Below are 23,607 nucleotides of genomic sequence, written 5' to 3'. Positions count from 1 at the left end.
GGAGACCTTGTGCCTTTGGGGAGGGAGGCGAGTCCGGAGCCTTTTGGGCTGCGAGGCATACTTGCACTGGCGGGGGTGTACTGCATGTTTGGGGTCCAGGACCCACTTACAGGCGTGGTGTGAGAAAAGCTCTGCGTGACGAGCATCCCGAGTAACTGGGAAGTCTATCTCCCCCTCCCCACCGTCTCCTTCCCTCTAAAATGAGGGAGGGGGTTGTGGCAGGAACCTGGTAAGGAGTTTCTCTGGTTCCCACAGCTCACCTCCTCTTGAAAGAGCCGGGTGACAATTCAGAAACAAAGCTGTTTTCAGGGCTAAGGCGCCGCTTTCTATAAGCCCCGTGGGGCGATATTCTGGAATGAGGAGACGAACGCTTTCCTCTGTGGGGTTTCTGGAATAAAGGGGGCGCTTGTCACTCTCGGCTGCCGCCCGTTTGAAACGCGCTGCTTAGGGAGCTTAGAAACGCAGCCCGTGGGTGCCTTCCGTAGGGTTGAGGTAACGGCTGCCACAGGCGTTGTGGGCTTAGGTAGTGGGCACCTTCCCAAGTGTGGGCATGGTGGCTAACAGGGCGCTGCGCGGGGCGGACGGGCAGTAGGATGTTCTTCTCGGTGCTTACTCTTACTCTGCGGTGACGACGGAATGGGTCGTAGTCAGAAGCTTTTTGTGTGTTTGTCTCTTCCTCCCTCCCCCTCCCTTTATTGGGTATAACGATTCCTGTGTAAAATTATCGCTAGCAGGTGACCAGGGGCGGCTTAGATAATATTATACGGAGTCCGCCGAATGAACAGCATTTCCACGAATGCTCCCCTCTCCTCCCCCCACCCTCTGAATTTGTTCTGTGTACTGCAGATATTCCATCAAGCGGCGTTGCTCAGCCTAAAAGCTGCAATAGTATCTCCCCTTCTGGCAAAAGCAAATAAGAGGAGTGGGGAAAAGTCGAGACATTCAGTTCTCTGAAGGACTCTTAGTAACATGGTGTTAGCAAGCCTTGTTTAATTGAAAACATTTTGAACTGCTGAACCATTGCTTTTTCTAAATTTGGCTTAAGACTGCAGTTGCTGCTTATTCTGGAATATGTCTCTTAACCTGTTTTTATTAAGACGTCCCAAGTGATTTATTTTTTTTTACACTCAGAGCTGTAGCAGAGTTTTACAAATTGATGTGTTTGTATGTGTCTATATAGTTTGGGGAATAATCTATTTCCATGCTGGATGTTTACAGATCCTGGAAAAAGTGTGATGTTGCATTGGTTTCATTTTTGTAATGGGATCTGTATTGAAAACAAGGGTCTGCAGCAAGTGGTGTGTGTGTGACAGAGAGAAAATGAAAAAGGAGAGCCATCCTGTTTTGATGGAATTTGGTTGGTTTTGTTCTGAACATTTTGCAGTACTTGGAGATGCTGGTTTGGATTTTGTTGTTGTTGCTTTTTTCCCTTTGCATACCTGTTTCATAAATTCTTATTTGTACTTCATGAAACATCAGTTCTTGATTGGTATATAGTTATTATGCAGTATTGACAGAACAAATCTAAAACTAGAAACTTTTCCCTTCCTAAATGAGTCTGCTTCTGAGGTGCATACAGAGATGACAATGATCTAAAACAAATACAAGAATTTATGTAGGTGAGGCTTTCTTCTTTCCTACTCTTCTGATTGGCCCAAATATTCTGGAAGGCTTATGCAATTACAGACTTACTGCAGGTTTAAACATAAGCAAAGATCATGGAGGTGGTGTTATCTGAATACTTGATAGGGGAAAAGTGGTAACATGCATGCTAATGTCTCTGGACATATAAAGTAATGTTTGAGCTACAGCACTCCACAGCAAAAGCGCATTACGTAAAACCACTCTTCTGGTTGTGTGTTGTGCTGGAAGTAAAGATTGGAAATCCCAGCCAGGGATTATCGTTTTAAAATCCTCAGAATGTTTCATTGGTAACATTAATGACCTTGGAAGGGGCAAATTATAACCAGTGGGAAGATTTTAAATGTAGAATTCTCACAGGGCCTGGGTAAAGGGTGAATCCCCAGAGGAAAGGGGGGGGATCCTATTGATGAGCTTCCTTCCTTCCTTTAGTCTCACCATTAATTTGTGTGTCAAATGCATCACAAAAGTAACACATTTGGTGTATCATGATGCTGTAGTAGTATTTTTTAAATGGCACGCAGTAAGTACTGTAACGACATAAATCTGTCTATGATGTGGACCCTGTTGTATAATAGGATTATTTATTTATTTATTTAAAAAAACATTCATTTTAGGGGCACTTCTTTTAACCTCTAGAGTTTTTATGGTTAATGATCCTGGGTATAAAGCCCACCTCACCTATGGATTCACTTTGTAGCCTTGAATAGGTTACCATCTTTATTTTAAGCCTTACTCCTCCCCTGAAAATCTTTTATTTAGCAGAGTTGCAAAGATGAAATGGAATTTTAAAGTATGCAACATTTATAATATGATTATTAATAAATTTCCTTGTGGTGGTTCAATGTGATCTGCATGTTCAGACAAAAGATGAACACCATGGTGGTTGTTTTTAAAGGTTTATCTGGAAGTACCTCACTTCCATAGTATTCCAATTATACCATATGTACACTCCCAAATGGCCAAGCAGAGGTTCATTTAAAGTGGGATAACTTTACCTAGCTTTTCGTCCCCTGTTTTTTAAAAATCTGAATAGAACTGAAAGTAAAATTGGTAAAGGTCTTTAGCTCACTGTTTGTGTGTGACTTTAGGCCATTCATGTGATCTGAATCTGAAGTGCAGAACTAGCAGTGGAAGTATAATGACTTGCAATTATGACTGCATTCTGATACTTTTACTTTTTGCCAAATTCCATGAATATATTATCTAAGAGTAGGTAACAACCACTCATTCTTTCTGCACCAAAATTCACATAATATATTCTTTTGCCATAGCTGTGCAAGAACAGAAATTATTTTAACATGCCTAGAGAAAATGTACTTTGCAAAATATTCAGAGCTTTTGAATATGTCATAGGAAATAAAAAGGATGTTATAACCTCAGGTGTGGACAATCTTATTTACTTCATTTTGTGCTGACATGGACCTTGCTTACTCTGATTTCCTCCCCCACAATTCAGAGCCTCTAATGCCTCCTTATTCTGTTTGTACGTCACCTCTATCTGTTCCAGTTCCATACAGAGATCTAAGATCCAGCTAGAGTTGTGACACAAGCTACATTATTACCATTTTGTCAGTTTTCTGATTTTGTTTGGAAATTGTTTATGTTTATTGATTTTAAAGAAAAGACATGTTGATTGTCGGGGTTTAGTGTTATGTCTGACTAAGGCCAGTATCAGTGAAATAGGGTTTTGAGAAGTTGGATCTGACATTTTCTGGGATTTCTAGAAATCCTCCCTGCCTTCCCCCCAAATACGTTGGGAAATTTTCTAGTGCCCAAAATAGATTGAGATCTGATTTAACTTGCATGTTTGACTTGTGTTTAGCAAACAAAACTATCTCAAAAGTTATTCTAATATCCAAAAGTGTACGCTTAATTTGGTTTAAATTTTAGTTTCAAACAGATTAAAAGTTTTACTTGAAAATTATTTTTATTGGAATACTTTTAAATATGTTAAGACATGATGACACACATTTCTCTTACATAGCTAAATTCTGAAGAAAACAAATAAAGCTACTGAAAACCATTATCAATGCTAATTGTAACACAGCTAAAGAGCTGTGCACACCCTCTCTCTCCCTCTCTCATGATGATCACCTGGAATACGTTAATTACAACTTTGAAATTGCCCAATTTGGCTGCTGTTGACTATTCATTGACTATTTAATTTTGTGACACGATGTGGGTTTTTTTTTAAGAAAAGAAAGAGTGTAACAGTGGAAAGTGTTTTGTCAGGGCATGATTGAAAATCAGTGAAAATTACTAATGAAAATCAGTACTTTTCAAATATTGTGCCATGTCAAAAAGATAAAATAGTGTAAAATATATACCAGGTCACACACAGGAGGTCAAACACAATTTCTATATTGCTGGATATATACTCTGTATTTTGCTTATTATCGTAAATTCTCATTTATGAATAAATACTATGAATACATTAATTGCACTTCATCATAATGGAGTATCCCTGATGTAGGTAATTGTGATATAAACATTTATTTTTATGGGAAGATCATTTTTAAAACTTTCTGAAATGATTGAAGCTACAGCACAAAGTATAATCATTTGGAAGTAAATCCTACTGAAATAAATGGGACATATTGAAAAATAATACACAGAAGAATGTGCTTGGTCGTCCCCCCAACATTTCTACGCACACTTTCGTTTGGTTGTGTATTTTTACCTTGTTTGGTATGCTTTGAGCATGATTGCAGGAAGCCATATTTTCTTCTAACTGCCTGCATAGATTTTGTAAAGATGTATTTGCTGACCTGTTACTTATGTTTGCTCCTTCTTAACATACTTAGATTGCTGTGTATGTACCATGTTAGTTCTCTTAATGCTCTTACACTTTCATTTATCAGTAGGGATGTTGTTGAAACTCAGGGGTTGTATCCAACTGTGTCCATCTACCAATAGAACTGGCAGAATGGATTTCCCCTTCCATTGCAGCTCTGCATCCCCCCCCCCCCACCAAATCTGCTTCACATTGTTGAGTTCTGTTGCACTAGTGGAAATCTGCTTGCATGGCATTGTATGGAACCCTTTGGCTGCAATTCTATACATACGTACAGGGCAGAAGCCCCATTAAGCTCAACAAGAGTTACTTCCGAGTAGTCATTGCACTGTAAGTAAGTCATTTAAGATAATATTCTGAACTTTTATAAAAATATGTTTTGTGTCCGTGTTTGTTCTGATAATTGTATATGAGTATGGTAAAATGAAAATTACTAATGCCTTTGCAGCATTTGTAGATTTGCTTTCACATAATAGACCGCAGGATTAGTGTCCAGAATACATACATAAAAAAACTAAGCTAATCTCTACTGATAAAATGAGCAACCATTGCCCTCTAAGAGTAGTTGCATATAATGTTTATTTTGCTTACCATTTTATAAAATGTAATGATTAGTAATGGTTCTTCACAATTGGTATGAACTAGTGAAGTTCTGCTACAGATAAAAAGCTGCCTACAGGCTACTTTGGTAAGCAAAGCTGTACTCACAGTACTTATTATTCTCTAAATGTAACCTTCCGGAAAATACTATACAAATCTTTGGAAAGGCCCTCAAGCTGCCAAGTGCCCTTTACTACGACACTGCTGAAGGATTATCTATGTGGTTTATCTGATGATCCCTGGTGTGACTGTTCTGGAGAAAGTGAGCTAGGCATGTTTCCTGAGGTGCATTATTTTAGTTTCATTGCAGCTTTGTGAAAAATAAATCAAATTATTTCCTTGTAGTTTGATCAAGTCTAAATAACAGAATGAAACTCATATTGAGTTATTTTAATCTGTTGTTTTAAACATGGGTACAAATTGCAGGTGCCCCTTGGTAAATAGTTTCTGTGTCTTTCACAGAATTATACTCTCTCTCTGTGTGTGCAAAAGTCATTGCCTTGCCTTCCTGTGCTTTCCTACCACTTCCATCTTTTTCTTATCATATAAACTCTGTTAAGGAGAAAAAGACATGTTAGGTGTTCTCGTCTTTGTGTAAGGATTATGATAGTAGCAGGTTTCATTAAAAATAACTCTTTTAGTTGCATTTACTATTAGAGGAGGCTCAAGACTAATACTGAGCAGTAGATACTAACATTCAATATACCTAAGCAATAATCAAAGTACATACATACTAAGGCGCTAGACCTAAGGATTATTCCAGGCAAATGGAGGGGTCGTCCCTGCCTGCTCCCAGGATCTTCTGTGTGTCATTTGGATGCACAGGGATGATCCTGGGACAATCCCGGGATATAGGCCTGGTCTAGCCATGGCCTGAGTCTCACCTTTTAGTATAGCAGAGTGGCAGATACCTTTGGTCAAAATAAGAAAGACATATAATGTGTGCACAAGTATTTCAATAAATAGTTGAATGGGATACAAACTGGAAGTAAACATTGTGTTTGCCTTTCTTTAGGTTTATGTGGGGTGAAGTGGTTGAAACTCAACAGCAGCACGGTATGCCACAAAATGAATGGGTGAAAATTGAATATGTGAAAAGCATAGTGATGGCCAAGCTGCTTTTGGCTCAATATGGAATTGGCTCAGTATTTTCAAGTGTTCTTGGGGAATGTTTGGAGAAAAACTATTTTCTGAGAGTTCTCTCTTAACTTGTCATTGCATGATGGGGCAGTTATTACAGTTTATTCTTGGAGCACAGTATTGTTGAAAATTACATGCCCATTTCATGTAGTTTCATGGTAATCAATGAGAATTTTATCCAGAGTTAAATGTGCATGAGCTTACTAAACACTTGACTTTAGGTGCCTGGTCTGCTAAACACTTACTGTGTGTGAGCAGAATGTTATTAATATTCCAAGCTGGAGAAGTACTCTTGAGTTTTAATACAGCTTGTGGCAAAGATGCTATAATCAAAGCGTGTCTCCTCTAGCAACTCCCATTTTCCTGTCAGATTCCCTTCCTGCTCCATTCACTCCTCTTATTTATTAAATTTATACCCCACCTTTCTACCAGAAAATGATACTGAAGGCAGCTAACAGTAAAATACAGATTTAAAACAAAATCTTAATTAAAACATAACAAAAAAGTAAACACAGAACACAAAAAGAACCCAGGACTCAAACAACAACACCCCTTCCGGAAGAGACTGTCTAAATAAAAACATCTTTGCCTGCCAGCAGAGAGGGGGGCAACCTAGGGGACATCTACACAGCGTTCCGAGGGCGCCCCAAAAATGCTCGTGTAGTACGTACCTTAATCGTCCCCAGAAGAGGCGGAGGAGGAGGCGTGCTTTGGCGGCGCAGACTGCGGGCGGGCTGCTCCAGGCTCCGTTTCCCTTTAGCCAGCAGGCCCTGCGAGAGCGCCCAGCAGCGGGGCTGGGTCGTGGAGGGAAGAGAGCGGATGGGTGAGGAAAGGGGCGGCGGCGGCAGCGGAGGCCCCTGCATGGTCCCGGGGGCGTGGGAGGCGCCCTCCCCTTTCCTCACCCGTCCGCTCTCTTCCCTCCCACGACCCAGCCCCGCTGGTGGTAGCTCTCGCAGGGCCTGCTGGCTAAAGGGAAACGGAGCCTGGAGCAGGCCGCCCGCAGTCTGCGCTGCCGAAGCATGCCTCCTCCTCCTCCTCTTCTGGGGACGATTAAGGTACGTCCTACACGAGCGTTTTCGGGGTGCCCTCAAGGGGCTTAGGGGCGCCTTCGGAACGCTGTGTAGATGTCCCCCTAGACTCCCTTGACAGGGAGTTGTAAAGCTTGAGAATGGCCACCAAGAATGCTCTCTCTCACATCCCCATCAAACATGCCTTTGATAGTGGTGGGGCTGAGAATATTGCCTCCTCAGAAACAGCCAGTGAATCTGTTGTAACAAAGGGAGACAAGTGCTCCAGCCCTGATTAACAGTCTTGCCACAGCATTGTGGGCCAGCTGAAGTTTCCAAACATGTTTCACAGACAACCCCATGCAGAGTGCGTTGCCGTAGTCTAAACAGAATTTATTTATTTATTTATTACATTTCTATACCGCCCAATAGCCGGAGCTCTCTGGGCGGTTCACAACAACGGTTCACAATGTAACTAAGGCATTCAAGACCAGTTCCAGATTGGATATTTCTAGGAATGGGTGAAGTTGGTGCAATAGCCTCTACTGTGCAAATGTACTTCTGGGCACTGCTGAAACCTGGGCATCTAAGTTCAGAGCTGAATCCAACAGTACACCCAAACTGGGAGCCCAAATCTTCAAGCGGAGCATAACCCCATCCAGGACAGGTTGAATCCCTATTCCCAGATGTGCATTTCAGACAAGGAGGACCACCTCTCTCATCTAATAATAAATAAATAATTTAAGCTTCTGTTTGTTTGCCCTTATCATGTATATGTTACATAGCATGGGGACAAGATGGAACCTTGAGAAACACCACAGACCAAGGATCACATCATTGAACAGCAGTCCCACAGCACTATCTTCTGAAATTGCCACTCCCAAGAAGGACTGGAGCCATCGTAGAACAATGCCTCCAAGTTCCATCCCAAACATACACCTCAGAAAGATACTTTGGTCAATGGTATCAAACCCCACCAATAGGTCCAGCAGAACCAAGAGGGACAAGATATTCTAAGTATCCCCTAGGCCCACAACCTGGAAATCCTACTCCTAATTGATGTTCTACCATTAGGACATTGGAAATATCCTTGAAATTCTCACCCTCCTGGATACTTGCAGGGTGCCAACTGCTCATCTCCAAAGTGTCAAATCGATATGAGTGCATAACATGCCTAACCTTGGATGTCAAACTCTTAGCCAATGCCATGTCTCTGTCCATGAGAATATCCACTGTCATTGGTACAAAGAGACCTTATTGTATCTTCACCTTCTAACTCCTTATTGGTGGATCAAACACTCTTAGCCTCAGAACCACAATCGGAACTTGATTTTTCATTGAAGACCAAAGTTTGTTTTTTAATGTTCCAGATCAGCCTTCAAAGCCATTGTCTTAGATGCCCTATATGTTGTGAAGATAAATGCAGGGAAAGTCTAAAGGGTATTTTAGTCTGCCACTAAGGTGTGATCATGTGTGTGGATCATGACATTTTATAGCTTGCTGGATCTTTAGTGCAGAAAGTGTTTAGGCAATGGTACATTCTCTAGTTTCTCCATGACCTCCTTTTTAGCTACCATACTCTGTGCATGTTGTATGATATGTGTGGCTATGCCTGGTAAGGAATATGTTAGTTTCTTGCCACCTGTTTTGAGAGAGAGCCAGAAAATTGTGGAAGCAACAATGTAAGTATTCTCAAAGAATGCATTTGTGCATAACTAATGTTTATTTGTTGGGTTCAGATGGTTGTTCAAATTGTTTGAACAGCAGCCATTATTCTAGAAAAAAATGGGTATGATAACTGGCAAATAGAGGGAGAAAACGTGGAGGCAGTGACAAACTTTGTATTTCTGGGCGCAAAGATCACTGCAGACGCTGACTGCAGCCAGGAAATCAGAAGACGTTTACCTCTTGGGAGGAGAGCAATGACAAATCTCAATAAAATAGTTAAGAGCAGAGACACCACACTGACAAGAACGGTCCGCATAGTTAAAGCAATGGTATTCCCCGTAGTAACCTATGGCTGCGAGAGCTGGACCATAAGGAAAGCTGAGTGAAGGAAGATAGATGCTTTTGAACTGTGGTGTTGGAGGAAAATTCTGAGAGTGCCTTGGACTGCAAGAAGATCAAACCAGTCCATACTCCAGGAAATAAAGCCAGACTGCTCACTTGAGGGAATGGTATTAAAGGCAAAACTGAAGTACTTTGGCCACATAATGAGAAGATAGGATACCCTGGAGAAGAGGATGATGCTAGAGAAAGTGGAAGGCAAAAGGAAGAGGGGCCGACCAAGGGCCAGATGGATGGATGATATTCTGGAGGTGACAGACTTGACCTTGGGGGAGCTAGGGGTGGTGACAGCGGACAGAAAGCTCTGGCGTGGGCTGGTCCATGAAGTCACGAAGAGTCGGAAGCGACTGAACAAATAAACAACAAAACTAGTAATGAGGTAAATGTGTACAGATATTAGATAAAATGCATAGACATTGCAAGACTAGAAATTTAACATGCCAGTTGCAATTAATTCAAAGGTTTTTGTGGAAAATGTACTTCAGTTTATACAGTTTAATCTAGCACAGTTAATAAATTAAAACGTGTCATAATTCCAAATAATACATGAAATTATGAAGGGTTTATTTGGTTTTGAGTGTTGAATAATGTTACAAAGCATTATTGTGATATTTAAATACAGCTTAACATAATTTTCAACTGAAAATTAAAAGTACGTATCCAAAGCCTCGTGACACTTTTTATTAGCAAATATATTTAAATAAAATGCTGCTGTTCTGTAAACATGTTTACATATGTGCTTTCCTCTGTATTTTTATGTTGTCATGGGACAATAAGACCTCTTTCACAACTGAGCATCTGCAATTTGCAGGCATTTATGCCTTTTGTTTGATAAGTAATATGTGTATCCAGCATCAACCAGAGCAATATTAATCTAGTTTCAAGTTATGCTGCCACATGAATTTTGTATATGTTTACATCACTATGGAAAGTTTTTAGTTGTGCACTTGTTAGATTTTACGAATAAAAATCAAAGGTCTCAGAAATGGAAATGATTTTGAGGCATGTGGTGTGTAAAGATCACTTCTATTTTGGTTTCTGTATCTTCCCCTTAGCATGTCATATTTTATCCACATGTTCTTAAACTGTTTCCTTCCTGTTTGACAAGAGGTTCAAGATTACGAAAGAGTAGGTTGTACTTTGGTCTTTCTAATCAATATTTATTAGCAAGAGAAAATGTATGGGCAAAGAGTAATGTGCAAGGATCTGGGGAAACAGATTTCATGAGAAAAGTCCAAGGACAGATTCACAACGACAAAATCAAAGCAGTCCTTGGATTTCTATTTATTCTGCGCCCCCCCCTCCGCGCTGAGTTTTTCAGAGCACAAGTTGTATGCAAGTAAGTTCCATTGAGTTCTGTTTTAGATAGAGGTTCTCAAAGTCTAAGGTAAACCATGGACAGTGTCTATGAATGCTTATATCATAATCAATTTGTCTTTAAGGTGCCCAAAGATTCATTGTTCTTTCTAGCAAGGTAGATGGTTGCTGGGGAAACATGGATGTCTCCTTGTGCAGGAAGGGGTGGTGGTAACACTCTCAGAGGGGAGGCTTCAAATTGTATTTCTTCACTGAAGCCCACTTCAGATGTTGCAATTGTGTTGGTAGCCATCCAACAAGAACAACAGAACTGTAGGTGTATTTCCAGGCAGGAAACACTTTTGTGTAAAATGGTTCCTCATATGAAGTTGGCAGTATGAACTGAACCCAGTATGACAATAGTGGCATAGCTTCAACTATTACACCCATTAAAGAATCTACTTGATTTGAATGACTTCCACATGGAAAGCCATGCACATGGTTCTATTTCTTTTGCTATTATGCTACAAATATGTCTGATGGTGGGGTCCAGTTGGTGGGCCACATGCTTAAGGCTCTGTACAGATGTGCCTCCCTTTGGAAGTGGTTGCAGGTTTCTCTGGACCTTCATTCTGCTGCTGTTAATACAAGTCGCTCCAACTCTGGTATGGATTTTCACCCCTCCCCCATGTTTAGGGCAGGCTTTTGGCTGTATTAATCTTTTTTTCTTCATGTTAATCCACTCCACAATTTATTCTGTGCCTTTAAAAAGTCATTGCCTTTTACATTGAAAACATAGCTCTAGGTGAGAGGGACGTGGCTTTATGATTGCTAAAGGTGAACCAATCTGCATTATGAATAGTCAATCTTCTCCTGGAAAAAGAAAGAACCAGTTGCTTCTGAACACTATTCAAAGCTGGAAGGGTGGATCTAGAGCACTCAAGCTATGTACTTCTATATGCAGCCTAAAAATCACTGAAAAGTTGTAGAGGACCCATTCTATGGACAATGTATTCTGCTGTATCATGGTTTAAGCAAGCTAGATTTCTTTGCAGCTTGCCAAGAGTGGATAATGGTTCATTGTGTCATGTCGGATTTTCCCAGATAAGCCAGTTCTACTGAAGTCCTCTAGATGGTAACTGCAAAAATGTGCACATGGTGGGAAAGGGAGAACTGCTGAATGAACTTTATGTGCAAAGATAATGCTTAAATGTTAACTGTTCTCATAGATCTATTGTCATGCTCTCTACCTGTGGTGAATATTGCAATGATGAAAACTTGCCACTAAAAATACCAAACAAAAAAGAAAGGTATCTGTCTTGCACTTGCATAGAACGCATCAGCAAAACTGATGTACAAGCAAAATTATAGTGCAGGTATTACAAAAGATAAAGGACTAGATTTAATTTTACCATGTGTAAGCAGCTTATATTCAGGGATCTCACATGACAGCCTTCCTCAGCCTGGTTTGGACTACCATTCCCAGCATTCTTGACCATTGGCCAGGCTGGCTGGGACTGATGGAAGTTTCCAGGTTGGGGAAAGCTACCATGTGGTGTATCAGCCTGATTTTCTCCCCTCCTACTTTGGTACATCACAGGGGAATGGGAGGCCTGAGTGTATGTGGATTACATATATCCATTGGTCAAAGAACTTGAGCTATGAGCCCTCAAGCTCTGCATGGCCAATGCCACTGTGTATGCAGTGAGTAGGGGTGCTGGCCAACTGATCTCTTTTATGATTGATGAGATTTCTCCACACACAAGGTAGGACTGGACTATGCCTGCAATAGATATTTATCACTGCTAATATTTTTCCTTTCCCTTTGTTGTTGTTTCTACTGAAATCTCTATCCCAAGAAGAATCCAGTGGCACTTAATGATCAATACATTTATTGTGACATAAGCTTTCATGGGCTAGAGTCCATTTTATCAGATACACAGTGTTGTCCTCGTTTGACAGGTATACATACATAGGGGAGTACAGAGAAAGAAATGCAAAATGTGAGATCAAATCACAACAATGCAAGAAAATCTGACATTTGAATTAAGTGATGATTCACAGTAGCAGCACTGTATGGATAGTGTCATTATATGATTTGGCCATTAGTTGGCATTGGACTTCTATCAGGGTTGAGTTGTGAATTCCATGTCGCTGTTCTATTCTTGTTTTAAGAGGGACAATAAAGTTCTTGTCTAGGTTTCTGCCTTTCGTGTCCTCCAAACCTTTCATAAGAACTTCTGCACTTCATGCATTTCACTGCCATTTGACTCACTGTTTACAATTTTTGCATGAAACTAATGTGCTGTTTTATTGTACATTCACACAATTTGCTTCTCAGTCTGCTGGGGTTTCTCTCACGTAAACGTTTGCAGATACCAACCTCATTCTTAAACCTTGTTAAGGTTGCTGCTGTACACTTAAATTGGTAAGGAGCCCCTAAATAACTTTCAAACTACTGCTCAGAACTTCTCCAGACTGATGAAAGGCATGTCTCCTTTTCATGAATAAAGCACAGCAGTAGTTTTCACCAAAATGTGAAAGAAGCGTATGCCATGCTATGCCACAAATTGGAGTAAAAATGGTCAACTTTCAGCGCTTTTAAACCTGTACTTATGTCAATCTTGAGTGGATCCTTTTGACATTTTACACAGTTGGACACCTCATTAAATACATCATGTACTCCAAGTTTCAGGTTGTTGGCTCAACAAGTGTCATTTCTGTAAGAATGGTGGAACCTTTTTTGTGACTCTACTAAAGGGACCCTCCTGTACCCCTTAATAATGCTGTCGACAATTTGCTATCTACAGTACATTAAGCTAAATGGCTGGTAACTTCCTGGTTCCTTTAAAAAAACAACCAGCAATACATTCAACAGTATTATGTTGGCTATTTGCCAGTCATGTAGCACAGAGGCCAATTTTAGGGAGAAGTAATATATTTTTGTTAGAAAATCAGTAGTTCTACATTTGTGTTCTTAATGAACTCTTGGTTGGATGCCATCTGAACTTGGTGACATTTTAGTTTATTATTTGTCAGTAAGCAGTAGAACTTCATCTCTTGTTATCACTACTTGACTTTAGTTCTTGAAGTGCCTTCTCTGAAAAAAATTGGTTCAGGCATAGTTATCTGTCCTACATCTTAAATAGTGAACACACACAAATAATTTGTTCAGCTCCTCCTTAGTCTCCAGTCCTCTCACTTCTTTGTCATATAATGGGTCAATCACTTCCCTGATGATGATTATAGGTCCTAATATTTTTAGCAATATGTTCCTGAACATTCTTCTGATAGCCATATCAATCTCCATTTGTTTTGCCAGAGTTTATTCTCATTTGAGCAAGACCTTTATTTTCTGAAGGAAGTCTTTTTGTCTTTTATAGCATCCTTGATACTGCTCATAAACCCCACAGACATCCTCTTGGACTTCATTGTACCTATATTAACCTGTGCTATGCATCCTGGCTGAGCTTCTATTATTGTTGCTTTAAATATCCTCCAAGTCTCTTAGGGACTGTCATCATTCTGGGATCCTTGTTCGTCAGCTCCCTCCCCTCGTTGCACCACCCTCTGTTCCCTGCTCTGTGCAAAGCGAAAGCATGGTGAGAGGAATGAGGAATTCTTGGAAAACAGTATGCTGTCTGGAAGAGCCTGCTGTCTGGAAACTTGAGTAGCCAGGACCCCAACAACAACTTTGCCAGCCCATTTCCCCTCTAAATGATATTGGAAGGTATCCTAAGAACGCTTCCCTGTAACTAGCCAAATGTTGATATATCTGTAAATCGATATATCTACACATTGAAATAACTATCTACATGGTGACATATCCACACATTGATATAGCTATACATTATTTTGTGGGAAAGGGGAGGTACTAGGATCTAGCTAATGCAAAGTATTGATTCAAACCAACAGCAACAGTATCTAACACAGCATTAAACCCGATAGAGCGATTTAGTGCTATTTGTATGTTGCACAGTAACGATGCAACAAAATTGCTCTTTGGGGATACTGCTCCGATACTGAGAATATCTACTTTGGAGGGGAAAATTGTGATTTAGTGTGATTCTTCTGCTGTGCAATAGCAGTTTAATGCTAGATCGAAGTAATGGCCTTCACTGGTTGTTTAGAAATGCTGAACTGAGATCCAGCAAATTAGAAGAGTAGAGGATAGAGTTAGACAACAATATATTGAGTGACGAAGTGACAGTAGTGAGAGATATAAACACAAACGAGGGGAAATAAGTAGAGATAGCTCTGACCTGTGCAAAATGGTGCCTCAAAACAAATGGGGTGGGTGGGAAATAAAGGCAGGAACCAACTCTTGACCTAGGTCACAACCAGGTGAAAGACACACCCCAGGAAACATCTGTAATGCTGAACCATGTGGGAGCTGGGATAAAGGAAAAAAAAACACCTAAAATACTCTGCAAAACTGTGTGTTTTTTCTAACATAAGCTTTGACATAACCATGCACTGGCCATGACATCATGTGCCCCAGGAGGCATCCAATCCAGCAAGGTCTTGGCAGAGGGAAAAGGAGCACCACATGCTTCAGGATTGTTTTCCTCCCCCGCTCCGCAGTTTCAGACATCTTTGTGCTAAGCGGAACACCAGAATCACTAGTGAGAACAATTGTGGGTTTTAAAGCTTTATTCTAGATACAAACTTAAAATGTTAATAATACTGTGAAGTAGTTAGTAATTAAAGGGGAGGAAGAGGACATAAAAGCAAGCTTAAGTATAGCATTCATTTGTGATTTTCTATAAAAAGCTTTTGTTTACAGGCAAATAACTGATTTCTTTCAGGTCAGTCCGTTCTTTAATTATCTGCTTCCGCTTTGATAAAAGTGCTTGTTAATGTTTCAGTCAAACACTTGCAGTAATCATTGTTCAGCTAGCGTGTTTAACATTTAATAAGTTTTTAAAAGGCTAATGTTTGATCAGGAACTATTCTATAATTTATGATAGTTCTAATTTAAAGGAAAACAAACACAGAAGTCCTTGAGAAGTATGAAGATGATGATACTTTGGTAGATTAAGGATCTTTGCAATGCTTGTCTGGACGCAAATCCCATTATGTTCAAAAGAGCTAAATTCTTGGTGCATCAGATCACTGGCTTGGGCTGCTTGCCTGTTTCTGTCTCTCTTACTACTTTTGAGAAGGACAGCAGCATCTTCTGTGACAGAAGAACGGAAGCACCTTCACAGCTGTAGGTGCCTTTAGTGTTACTCTTCTGTCTTTTTTTTAAAGGCAGGTAAACCCTGCATGGGTTATTTTTGTTCCACAAGTGAGTGTCTAGCGATTCCTGTATACACATATGTATATCTGTTGCTGCATGCAAGGATCTCTAGGTTGGGGTACTAATCCCAAAACTGTCCTTAGCAGAGGAGTAAAGCAGGGTGGGGGACGCTGTTCTGAAAAATCCCTTCTTTGCTGGGATCTGACTGCAAATGGAACACGTTCCAGTGGCACAGATTTGGATGCCAGCCATCTTTATTGAGCAACAGTAGGATGGATGCAGCCTCTGCTAGGGGGAAACGTGGATGATCATCAGCCGCTCCCTACAGCATGACCTTGTGCCTTGGTCAATGACAAGAAAAATAGCAAGTGGGCAGGTGCAGCATTGTGTGGACTGCAGTACCTGCAGCATAGCATAACTGTGATGGAATTGCAAGAATTAAGAAACTTGGCTGAAGGTAGGTGTCAGACACAACTTGAGTGGATGGGAACCTCCTAGGCATCATGGTTTGCAAAAGTGCAGGACAACCTCTGCCTTCAACACTGCAGTGTTATGGCTGAGAATCATACCTATAGGGTAGCAGCCTGTAGAGGGAAGAAAGAAGCAGTAGGTGGGGGTGAGGCCAATGGTGAGCAGCAGACAATATCTGTAATGCCTTGTGCAATTGTTGGCATGCCTTGGCAGTGTGTGGTAGTCCCATTCCCATTGTTCAGTGGGAATGTATCAGTGTGTGACAAGTGAAGCCATGTGGGGTGAATGTAATAAGTGTGCTGTTACTCCTCTTATAGTCCTCTTGGGGGTAGTGGAGGACCCCTTTGGGTGGGGAAAATGTGCATGGCTGGGTGTCCAAAGTCTGATTCTGCAAGACAAAAGTGGACCTAGCTGGGTAGTGACTGGCTTCAGTAATTAGGCTGTTATTTTCAGTAGGTAACTATGATGGCTTGTGCATCTCTCTCTTATACCTTACAGGGATGGGGTTTACATGTATGTGTGGGTGTGGAAACTTCTCTTGTTTGCTTGGAAGAGAGATGTGTGTTACAGCAATGCACTTAGGACAAAACATTTGAGGCACTTCAAAATATAGGACATAAGGTAGATTAGATAGGACCCAAGGTAGACAGTTTCAGCCGTTCCCCCTGACAACAACTGCCCCTATCTCCATGGGTAGGATGCTGTAGTCAGGCAGATGTAACATCTGGAGTGGGTGTTTTGTGTCCATGGCTGTGACTCCCGTGGGTGTCGATCTGTAAGGAGGAGCCATGGCTCAGTGGTAGAGAGCATGCTGGAAGGTCTCAGGTTCTGACCCCGACAACTCAAGTAGGCTAGGAAAAACTTGCCTGTGGGGCTGCTGCCAATCAGTGTTGACATTATTGGGCTAGATGGACCCATGGTCTGACTCAGTATAAGGCAGTTTTCTATGTTCCTAAAGATTCTAATCAGAAAAGTGTTAGCAGAACATACAAACTCCTAGTCTTGTGGTAAGGATTGTTTTGTGTGTGTCAAGCACCTGTTTGGAATGTGGTGTGCTTCCCTGTTTTTTGCAAACTTCCTTTTCTTCATAGTTTCTCATCAGTAGAGTTTCCCTTGCATGATATATGAGGTCAGAGAGGTATAGGCCCATAATGTACAACAGATTAGTGGTGGTGTGTTGTGATTGGACCCCTGGTGTGACTTGCTGTCTTTGAAGTGGCCGTGTCCTGCTCCCTCCATGCCCCCACTTTTACTTCCTCTATGGGTTTTTTTCCCCAGAGGAGCAGATCACTTGGCTCAATGCTGGGTTGGTATGTGGAGGAAGATCTGCTTCCTTCCCCGCCCCCTCCTGGGATAGGCCAGTGGAGGGCACTTTCTGCCAGTGAGGGCCATCTGCTCTTCTCAACACACTCCAAAAGGCAGATCTTTGATTCAGTTGTTGAATTACAGTGCAATCCTGTATATGTCTACTGAGAAGTAAGCCCCATTAAGTACGTTGGGCTTGCTGTTTGCAATATATGTATACCTTTTCAGCAGCTGTTTGTAATTTCTTTTAGCAAACCTAAACCTCTTCATACGCTATGTACTCCTCAACAATTATGTGGTTAGTTATGTGGTGTTCCCTTCCTCTTTTTTAAAAAAAATATATTTAACTCATTAAGCTTTGAATAAGTTGCAAAATGAATCATAGCTTTATTTCCAGCTTTGACTTTAAAGGGGTCTGGTGGACCCAAATACCAGATTGATACTGTATGACAGTTAAAAGTTTTAGATCAATTTAAATAGTATAGTAAATTGTTGGTTTAGGAGCTTTTGTCAAACTTTTTTTTCCTGAAGTAATGAATGGTGATGGCATTTGTAGGAAATCACTTTGTTATTTATTTCCTGGGGCTATTCTGATTTGGTCTGTTAGCTTTTCCTGATTAGAGCCTATCACATTCTCAACAACCAAACTTCAAACTCTGAAGCCTCTTCTCTTTCCAGTACATTTAGCTTCTGCCAAAAGGTCCTGAATAAGAGATGTGGTAGAATAATAAGCAGCTTCTTCCTGCTAGTAATAAGCCCACATCAGACAATGCCAGTGTAGGGTTTATCAGGTGGGGGGAGATAGTACAGTATGAACACCATCAGACGGGGCAAAATCATTTATTTATTTATTACATTTTTATACCGCCCAATAGCCGAAGCTCTCTGGGCGGTTCACAAAAATTAAAACCATCATAAAACAACCAACAGGTTAAACAACCATGGTTCCCTACAGTTGCTTCCCCCTCCCACTCAACTCCTTGTATTGTAGATGTATTGTTATGGGATTTATATTGAAGAGAGAAGTACAAAGATTGGTTATAACTCATGAGATTTCTAATTTTTAGTCTCATGTTGAAGTATGAATTAATGGGTTTACTTGCTCTTAAGGAGCAAGTGCACAGTTTGGAAGTGTTCCTAGATCCACCTTTGCACTGTTTTGATCCATCCATTGCTTCTCTGTGATCAGAAGATTATTATTTATTTATTTATTTATTTATTTATTTATTTATATAGCACCATTAATGTACATGGTGCTGTACAGAGTAAAACAATAAATGGAAAGGAATAGTAGAGCTGTATGTCATCAACATGCTGATGACACGTCAGCCTAAACCTAACAATTTCATGTAGGTGTTAAGTATAGGTGAGACATAACCTTGTGGAATTGCACATGCGAAAGACCCCTGGGGTGGTACAGCAGTCTCCCAGCGTTCCACCTTCTGGAGCCAGTGAAAAGTTGTGTATGATACAAAAATGAATATTTCAAACTGAAGTGTGAATCATCACTTTCTCTATCATTCAACTAAGAGGGTTTCTCAGGTTAACTCGATCATCCAGTGTGATCGTTTATGAAATGGCTTACCTTGTACAACTCTTGGTTAAGTGCTATTACAGTGCGTCATTCTATTCTACCCCATTCCAAATACTTAACAATATTGATAGGAGAAGAGTTCTTGGAGGGATGTCTTAGGCCTAATCTACACCAAGCAGGATATTGCACTATGAAAGTGGTATATGGTATGTGTCAAGGCCCCAACAGTTGTCAGTGCACTTCAATACCACTATAACGCAATAGTGTGGCTCCTGCCTTTTATATACCGCTTTCATACCACTTTCATAGTGCAATATTCTGCTTGGTGTAGATTAGGCCTTAGATGTTCAAGTGACAGATAGGTGGGGTACAAAATCTTTAAATTTATCAAAAATATTGTAGTGAAGAAATTGTTCTTATCAAATTAGCATCCCATGTGCCAATTTCTTTAAAGGTGTAAGAATTCTTTATGGGATGTAGCATATCATTTCCATAGTGTTCAACCATGTATCATTCAAGATTTTGCCAATCCCAAACCAGCCTGTTTAGCTCACATTGGTGTTATATATTAAAGCATAATTTGCACAGAAGAGGCTAGAGAAGTCTGCTGGTGTTTAATGTTTGTATGCATTAGTGAGTGACAGAAAAGGGATCATATTGCATCAGAAAGGATGGCACCACAATTACCTTCACTTTGGGTAGTCTAAATTGACTGCACTATTGCTAACTATAAAATTTAAATCCTGCTTCAAATTCTGTTCCATATTTTCCTCTAGAGACCATTAGTTGAAGTGGTCATGTCATGTGGACTTGGATTTCTGTCTATTGCTGCAGCCATGATTGGAGTAATAGCAAGCATTTTTTGACACCTGCAGAAAGTATTAGTGTAGGTCATGTATTATATCCAGATCCCAAAGGAACACAACGTCTTTCAAGTCATTTTAATCTGGGCAAGATATAGATAGCAATGTGCCACAAGGCATAGCATCATTCTTCATGTGCTGTTGAATGTAACAGTGGTTACATTTAGATGTAATTAGAAACAGTCATTTGACCTTATGAGGAAAGCCTCAGGGTCACATTCCTGCTTCTCTCTCAACAGTTATTACAAATTTCAGATCTGATTGTGGCAAATCAGTTTGCCATTTTGTCCAAATATGGGAATTATGGTTTATGATTGCCTGGAAACCAAGATCAAATTCTGGTTTGTAATCAACGTTTGGTTTTCTGCAAATTGGAAGCAGAGGTTTCTTGTCCTGGTGCAGGAGTTGCATGATTCAGCGGTTCATGCCTACTCATTCCCGCAGTGCCAAACAGATTTTGGTGTTACAATGAATGCAGCTATTACATTCTTTGTTAGCCCAGTATTTTCCTGTCTGTCCATAATTTGTTTGGAAGAGAATGTTAAAAAGAAGTATGTGTTTTTTTGGAGTTTGAAATTTCTTGAAAGAGGAAAATATTAACAGCATGACGTAGGTGAGAAGGCAGAGAATTGCAGTTGTAAGCAGCAAGAGGAAAAGGTCAAGTGAAGTAGAAATTTGTGGCTTAACTAAAATAGAATCAAAAGAAAGGACACAACAAGTTGGAAAATAATAAGAGCTCAGGAAAGACAAGAGCAAAAGCTACTTGTGCTATATACAGTATGGAATAGACAACCAATGCAAAGTACTGTTTCTATTTATGTTTCTATTGGTAAGCGGGGGAATCTGAGTTGTACAGAAGAACTAAAGCACTAACCAGGAATCCAATGTTGATGGGGAAGATATCAGATGAAAATAAAGTCATGATCAAAGGCTGAATCAGTGTTTTGGCACTGTTGACAAACAAAATTGAATGAATCAACAAATCACTGTGAAGAAAAAAATGTGCTCCTTCTAAAAGTGACTAAAATATGATCATGGTGGTGGTTGCAAATATGACCCTTCAATCACTGGAGCGTACTGGATTTGTTCTGCCTTTCCATGCATTTTTCAAAGCCATCTCTCTGAGTTAATTGAGCTTGTTGATTAGCTACTGATAGTAGAGGACAGTGAAAGTCTGAATTCTTTTTACTATATGGTCCACTAAGAGGTTTATTTTTTAAAGCAAGAATGCATGCTCAGGATCTCTAACAGTAAGGCATAATTAAGCTGTGTTGCGTGATTCTTTTGCCAAAGAATGTAGGAAGTGCCTTGCTGCAACAAGCAGATGTCCATGTCATCACATACTATATGAAAGGATCCCAGTAATCAGCAGGTACTAGGTAATCCTCTGGATTGCTAGTAGGCTACCCAAAGACTTGCCATCTTTCTTCTGCCTACTCCTGGTCAAGGGCACTGCAGATTATTGAAGTCAAGGTGAAAATTGCATTGTTGATGTGAGCATACATTTCAAAAGCCTAAGTCTAGTGCTCTCAAACTCTGAATACCATTACTGTAGCTTTCTCCCACAACCCAGAAAAAACTTCTAGCTGACACAAGCATTCGGTGAAGTGTGCCTTCTTACGATTTAATCAAGTTATAATTTAAGTGTTCCACATTGGGTTCTTTATTTGAGTCCTTCTGTCTAGCTTCTCACAATCCTCTGGAAGCTCTTTCCATTCAGTTTGGCTTCATCACCTCTCCCAGTTTCCAGGTGAACAACTAAACAGCAGCAGCAATGAAATTAACTTTCTGCTTTTTCAGCAATATGTAGGAAGAACCAGAACCAGACAAAAAAGCCCAAAACATTCTTGATCACCACCATTGTACATTTTACTTGAGGGCATTTTACTCTCTGAGCATGTAATCTAGTTTCATAAGAATTCAAGAACATTTTTTTCTAAAGTTGTGGGTCTTATAGAATTGATTTCCAGATAAAACTGTCCAGGACACAGCAATTATATGCAATTGAAGGTTATAACACAGAGCCAGATATTTATTTTTCCTGTCATTGAACAAATGAGATAGTATGTTTATAGCTGTAGCAATAATCCAACCTTAAGCTTTCTTGCCAAAGAAAGGTAGAGCTTGGAAGAGTTTTAAAATTGGCAAAAATGAGCCTCCGGCCTTAGCTAGACCTAGAGTTTATCCCGGGGTTGTCCCTGCCTGCTCTCAGGATATCCTGTGTGTCATTTACATGAACAGGGATCATCCCGGGACAATCCTGGGATAAACCTTAGGTCTAGCTAAGGCCTCTGAGTCTGTAGCACAATACCTAAAACAGAAACAACATTCTAATGTATAGAATTGGATGGGTGGGGTAACAGTGCAGAAAAATATGCTTTGGAAATACCTGACTAAGGCTGAAAGGTTGCATCACAGCTAGCATAGATACAACCTCTTAAAACATCTGTGCTTTAAGAGAGAAGGGGAAACTTACAAACTGAAAATGGAGGTTCCTATTTGCATGTCTTCTTTTTTTTTTTACATTGGTTCAAATATAATAACATGCTGCTTCTATAGAGTTAATCTATGCATTCAACAATGGCAAGTAACTTGCTAAAATCTAAATAAACAACTCTAGAGGGGAATCCGCACGTAGTACTCAGGGCGCTTCCATCCGCCCCCAGTGCACCCCGAAAACGAGCGTGTAACTTGCCTGTAAAAGAGCCGGGGAAGACGCGTCCTTTCCGCCGCCACCCAACTCCCTCCTCGCCGGCTGGGACGGAGAGCTCGGCAGAAGAAGGTGGGGTGGAGAGCGGAAGACGCTTCTTCCCTGGCTCTTTTACAGGCAAGTTACACGCTCGTTTTCGGGGTGCACTGGGGGCGGATGGAAGCGCCCTGAGAACTACGTGCGGATTCCCCCTAGGTTTCTTTTGTACTTTATCCTGTAATGTAAGGAAGTAATGTAATCATTGCTATTAAGATATTATTGAATGCAAGAACTGGTCTGGTTCTTCCTACCTCAAGTGTGATTTACCAGCAGCCATTCCAACTATGTAACTTTAAGAATTAGTGCCCAAGTCTTCCTCTTCCCTCCACAACCCTCTTTCTTTTTCTGTATGCCTGTCAGCAAGGACTGTCTTATTTTAATTGGTCTTTTGAAAACTGCTCTGGGAGCCATTTATCTGAATAGCAGGGTAAAAATATATTAGTAGTGCCATGTACATTGATATTACTGTATAAATAATATAAATGAAGATAAATTTTGTAGTGTCTATACTAATTTTAGGGAGTTCCAGCTTGTTGAGTTGGGGCAAAGGGGACATGTATTATCATATGGCTTCTTAGAGCCAGTGTGCTCCGTCCCCCTCTGACAAAGACTAAGTTCCCAGGGAGGGGGAGAAGAGGGAAGATGATTTCTGAGCCTGGGCCTCCTGTTTGATAAGCTCTTCGGAAGATTCCTCCCTGACGCCTGGAGAATGTTGGAGAATTTGTTCTCCTGCTTTCTGTCTTGGCTGGTTGTCTTCTTCTTCAGCCTCTGAGTCCGATTCGGGATCCACACCAAGGAGACTGGGCCTGATCCTGACATAAGGAGACATTGCTTTTTCGATCATGTATACCAGGAATGGGCAACTTGTGGCCCCCAGTTGTTCTTAGACTGCAGT

General features: G+C 40.6%; 1 protein-coding gene across 5 annotated transcripts in view; it reads left to right on the top strand.

Annotated features, from left to right (window-relative positions):
- Nucleotides 1-23,607, top strand: part of RYR2 (ryanodine receptor 2) — a 365,044-nt gene that overhangs the window by 302 nt on the left and 341,135 nt on the right. The gene's annotated exons all lie outside the window — the stretch shown is intronic.

This window comes from Elgaria multicarinata, chromosome 4 (assembly GCF_023053635.1).
Source record: "Elgaria multicarinata webbii isolate HBS135686 ecotype San Diego chromosome 4, rElgMul1.1.pri, whole genome shotgun sequence".
Lineage (NCBI taxonomy): Eukaryota > Metazoa > Chordata > Lepidosauria > Squamata > Anguidae > Elgaria > Elgaria multicarinata.
The sequence above is the reverse complement of the archived record's forward strand: the minus strand, read 5'-3'. Positions and strand labels throughout refer to the sequence as shown.